The sequence below is a fragment of the Neolamprologus multifasciatus genome, chromosome 18 (assembly GCF_963576455.1).
Source record: "Neolamprologus multifasciatus chromosome 18, fNeoMul1.2, whole genome shotgun sequence".
Lineage (NCBI taxonomy): Eukaryota > Metazoa > Chordata > Actinopteri > Cichliformes > Cichlidae > Neolamprologus > Neolamprologus multifasciatus.
Genome location: NC_140456.1, coordinates 34,472,059 through 34,478,129, shown reverse-complemented (window position 1 = coordinate 34,478,129; position 6,071 = coordinate 34,472,059).

Below are 6,071 nucleotides of genomic sequence, written 5' to 3'. Positions count from 1 at the left end.
GGATGTTAGGTGAAGGGTACAACATTTTTATAATAGTTGTGTTCCTGCCATCAAATTCTTTTTTCTGAAATATTGGATATGTTTAATATGTTCTATTGTCAATAATCTATTGTTAATTATAACCACTCTGACTGTAGTTCATAATGGTTATAAGAAGAACAGTTAAATGCTTTTGAGCAGGTAGGTAGGTAGTCTTGGTCTGCAGTGACTTCCAATCTCATAGATACTAAACTATGACTTGTTTACCAAGTCATGGATGCAGGGAAGCCATGCACTGGCCAACTCGGCGACTTCAGAAACCCTGAATGACCAGGACAGCTACAATGGATGACTCCAGAATTTTCCATTCATTAAATAAAACCTCTGCACAACATCTAACCAAGTCAAGAACAAGAGGAGGTTTGTGTATCATGTAAGAGCCTACAATGAAGAGGCACCAGATGGAAATACAAAAGGTTTACAGCATGGTGTGACCCATCGGTTACACTCAAGAACAGGAGGGCCAGATTAGACTTAGGAAACATCTGCAAACTGCACAGATGAAACCAAAATGAAGTTGTATCCCGATGACTGGAAATGGCCGAAGCATATCTCATCATCTGTCAACGGGTTTAGAGGCAGTGTTATGGCATGGGCATGTATAGCTGCCAGTGAAACCAGCCTACTGAATTCTGAGGTGCACACCAAATGCTGCAAATCTGATCAGACAGCATGTTACAGTGCGAATGAATAACAACCCAAATCACAAAGCAAAACTGAAAGAGTTTCTCAAGGCAGGTCAGTCAGCTGATCTCAAACCAGCAGAGAGTCACAGTACTGGGACCGCAGCCTTGTCGTGTGGACACAGCGTTTTTGAGTTTCACTGTATTTTGTTATTCATTTGTCTAGTTTCAGTTTAGCTTATCTAGTAAATCTCTACGATGTCCAGGATGGCAGCTACATTGTAGCCACAGTCGCCCTGGGGCGCACTGACAGAGGCGAGGCTGCCGGACACTGGCGCCACCGGGCTCTCTGACCACCACCAGTAGGCAACGGGTGAAGTATCTCACCCAAGGACCCAAGGACACAACGACCGAGACTGTCCAAGCCGGGGCTCAAACCGGCAACCTTCCAATTAAAAGACAAACTGCCAACTCTTGAGCCACGATATATCGTATATAAACAATGATATATATTGTTTATAAGTCTCCCTGGTTCATGTTTGATGCCTGTGTGGTTGTGGCACGTCTGCGTCTCGTCATGTTTACTGTTGGTTTTAAAAGTCTTGTTTCCATGTTCTATGTGCTTCGTTTACACTTGCCCTGTGGTGTCATTATGGTCAATTGTGTCAGCTGATTCCCCGTGAGTGTTCACTTCCCTCCATCACCCTCCTGGGTATTTAAGTCTTGTGTCTCTTACTGTTAGTTGTCAGGTCGCCTACTTATACTCCTCCCATGCAGTCACAGTCATAGTTAGAGTCATAGTCACAGTTAAAATCATAGTTTAGTTCACAGTTTAAGTCACAGTTAGAATCACAGTCAACGTTATAAAGTCATAGTCTGATCTTAGTTCTCACTTTTTGGTTTTGTAGTTCATGTATCAGCCCAAATAAAGGCTCGCTTTTGTTTTGCAACCTTAGCACAGTCTTCCCCAGTGCTTGCTTTTGGGTCCCCTTCCTCCCTCCACACAGTCTGCCAGTACAGATCGTGCCAGTAGGACCTGACCATGCCGGACCCAGTGACACAGGAAAGAGAAATTATTCAGGCTGTGGAATCACTATCGACTGCACAGCTCCAGAAAGGAGGAATGGGAAGGGTTAGTACACCAGATGTGGGTATGCGTGTCAGTCTTTCCCTGGTTATGGGAGGGGCTACCCCCGATGGACAGTGACTTTCTCAGTACCATTCTGCAACTCATATATCTGCTCGGTTTATCAAGACATCACATATTTGCAAAAGTGCTCCGATGTTTTCTCGATAGCTGACCGGTAGTTCAAGGCTCACTAGAGCCGGCGAGAACAGCGAACTCCCGACACATTATTTTCAAAACCCCGTGATCTTTCGCTACTCAGGTTAAACATGATATATAAGTCACTTAGATAATTTAAAATTGTTATTGTTTGGCTTTTTTCAGTGTTTTATTTGTTCGTGAGTAAATTGGTTTGGCTGAGATTAAAGTTATAGTTTTTACACAGCTGAATAAACGTCAAACAGAAAACTGATAACACAGAAGTGTGAGATGATAGAGAGTTTACTCCAGTGTCCTGTTATATTTTAGATAGAAAGATGAGGACCCAAAAAACAGACGAGGACCCAGCCAGCAACTACTTGCGTCAGTTATGAAATCAGCTGAGCTCATCCAGCCTCCTCATGTTTTCACTGGAGGTTCTGGAGAAACACTCCAGCCATCCGTTCCTGCTGGAGGATCCGAGGTACCCGTCCAACCGTCTTCTGTCTCCGCTGGAGGTGCCGAGGGGTCGCTTCAGCCGTCTGTCTCTGCTGGAGGTGCCGAGGGGTCCATCCAGCCATCAGTGTCACCTGCAGTACCACCACCTGCTCCATCGCTTGCAACTGCCACGCTGCCATCTGGTCCAGCTACCTCGCCTGTGGTTGCCACACCACCGTCTGATCCTGCCTCATCTGGTCCTGCTCAGCCCGCACATCCACATCTAGTACCTCACCGTCACCGGCCACTTTCCAGGCCAGCACCTGGGCATCTTCAGTGTCATGGACGGCCTCTTGAACTCTGTCGCCGCCATCTTCCACATCCTCAACTGCTCCATTGTCGCCGCTGGCTCAGAGGCCGGCGCGCTGAACTGTTCTGCCATGGAATCCTGAGGGGTGGACCTCCTGAAATAAGGAATATTTAATGGCTGTGTGGCCGACTTTCAGGTTGATCTCCCGAACAGTTAGATTACCGGCTTTTGTGCTGCCAACCTCCAGGTTGACCTCTAGAACTGTTTTGTTATGAACGTTGTACGTTGGACCTTCAAAGTTAGGCTTTTTTGACTCTTTTTGCTCATGTTTTGGTGGATTTTCAGTGGGGTTTTTTGTTGTTGTTGGTTTTATTTTTCTCTCTCCTTCTGTTCACTTTCTCCCCAACTCATCTTCCCTTTGTCTTTTCTTTTTCCATCCCCTGGTCTTATCTGTTCTGATTATAATAACTCAAAAATAAAAAATAAATGCTAATAAAAAATCTAATGAAATATGACTATCAAGTGGACCATTATAGCAAAAGGCTGAAAATAAACCTGTTGGGCATTTATTGGGCCTTCAGACAACACTGTGAATGCTACAGTGCCGGAAAGGACAGGAAAAATAATGTATCAATGCATTTGAAGAGCACAAAAGAATTTAAGTAGACCTCAGTTTTAATTTAGTTATGTTTTGGGCTGCTCAGTCGCTTATAGTTGATCAAGAGTAGCTAGCAACGGAAGTGATCATTATGTCAGTTCACAGATGATATCATTATTTAATGCATCACCTGACCTTTCTGCTAACTATACAGTAAATATACACCAATCAGGCATCACATTATCATCACCTGCCTTATATTGTGTTGGTCTCCCCCCAAAAAACAGCCCTTACCCGTTGATGCATGGACTCGATTAGACCCAGCCACCAGGGGGATGGCTGTAGCTCAGGAGGTAAAGCAGGTCATCTACTAATCAGAGGATGGTGAGTCGATCCCAGTGTGCGCGCCAAATATCTTTGGGCAAGATATTAACTTCAAGCTAATCTCCAATGCAGTATCAATGTGAGAATACCAAGGAAAAAACTATGGAAAAAGGAGCTTGTATGAATGGGTGAATGAGGCATAAAGTGCTTTGAGTGCTCAGGTAGAGTAGTGCATATAAGAGCCGGTTCATTTACCATTTACCCCAGGGACGGGCCCAAGGTTTGCCAAAAACTTCACACTGCCTCTGCCAGCGTGCCTTCTTCCCATAGTGAATCCTGGTGCCAGTTGTTCCCAGGTAAGCGACATACACACACCTGGCCAATCCGACCAGACCGACTTCTTTCATTGCTCTGTGGTCCAGTTCTGATGCTCACTTTTACATTGTTGGTGCTTTTGGTGGTGGACAGAGGTCAACATGGAGCAGCTCTGCAGTGCACGGTGTGCTGTGACACCTTTCTATAAGAACCAGCTTTAACTTTTTGGCAATTTGAGCTATAGTAGCTCGTTTGTTGGCTCAAACCACACAGGCCAGCCCTCGCTCCTCGCATGCATCAACGAGCCTTTACCGCCCATGGCCCTGTGACTGGTTCACCACGTTTCCTTCAGTGTGCCGTCTTCAGGTGCCGTGTTTTCTTTTCAGCAGGTCACAGCTGGGGAGACAATGGGAAGTGAAATTAAAGCGGTAACAAGCATTTTGTGAAGTGTTAGAGACACAAAAAGTGTGAAATCCGCCGTAAAAGGGGAATAAAAAGGAACATGAGGAACAGAGAAGGGGCTTTTCCTTCCCACTGTTGCTAAGCGCTTGTTTGAATGTAATCATTAGGTTTCTGTCTATAGCAACCTTAGATTAATATATAACTTTACTATGTAAAATACTTCAAGATGGCTTATGTTTGGATTTCACACTGAATAGAAACTGACGGCACGTTAGGAATGAAATGATTAAGCAAAGTGTTTTTTGTGATTTTTATAAACACATTGGAACTTTGCTTATTAACTCTGTGTAATAAGCATCAAAAGCATCAATTCAGCACTACGATTGAGTTGAATATTGAGACTGACATGTTGAGCTGCAGAGGGAACTGCAAACATGCTTAAACATCATAACTAGTTAAAGTCAGGGCGATATTTCTCTGTGCCAAGAGAGGCCGAACAGAATGACTTGGATAATAAGCAGAGAACAACAGGCTGAGAATTGCTAGATAATATTAATATAGTAAGGTTAGGTTAGGGAGGTGTTTTTTCTTTGTCTATTTTTTTCCAAAAAAGGAGCAGATGCAGACGAGGTCAGACGAGGATGAAGTGCAGGAGAAGATCCACTTGCAGGATGGCAGGACCGGCCACATCGTAGAAGAAGACAGTCATAATCATGCTTGTTCTTGTTGTGGTATAAAACTGTATTACAGGGTCATCCTTTGTGTAGAGCAGACCATTGGTCCGTTCAATCTTTTAAAAGAAAATCACTCTCCTGTTCTTCCTTAAAGAAACAAACACCAACAGAAGTGGGTTTAGTAACTATTTATGTTTAACACTGGTGAGACGCTGGTGTGTATGTGTAAGTTTGGTGATGGAGTTTTTATTATGAATGAATGATGATTTTTTATGAATTATTGTCTATTTTTTTATGTTTAAGGACAACAGATGGAAATTAGCCTTTGGCTATAATCTGGCATGTTTACATTCATGTAATTTTTTTTTTACATTTATGTTCATTAACATGCACTGTCCTAAATAAATAAATAAATATAGGTAATTCTTATTTATTTAATTATATATAAACAGTGTTGAGGAGTAACGGAATACATGTACCGCCGTTACGTATTTAAAATACAAAATATGAGTAACTGTATTCCGTTACAGTTACCGTTTAAAAAGGTGGTATTTAGAATACAGTTACTTTGTTGAAATAAATGGATTACACGGCGGTACTTCCCTGTTTCATATTGTGGCGGGTCAGGACTGTTTGGGTTTTGTTTGACAGCTACGTTCTGTTGTTCCAGGCGGCAGCGTTACGGTTGCCATGGTTACAGGGTGACGCTCTCTCTCTCTGCGTGTTTCCTGGGTGAGAGAGCGCCTGTTGTTGTTGTTGTGCTAAGCTAACAGGCAGAATGCTACAGGTATAGCTCTAAAGAATGTAGCATCATAGGCAGTGTAGTCCGTGCTGCAGGGAGAATGGACTGCCATACACGTTATGTGTCTGTGAGCGAGGGAGGGAGAAAAAGGAAAAGTACGAGCTGTCATCGAGCAGAAACGGGAGCTGGAAGCATGTAAATATAATAATAACCACTGCAGCCAAGAAGAGAGCCTGACGAGCCCAGCTGTAAGTAAGCTATTAAGACTCGACTGTACACCGTGTTCGTGTTTTCCTCCAAAAACAATAAGTTCTGTTGGAGCAGCCTTTCAACGCCTCTCTC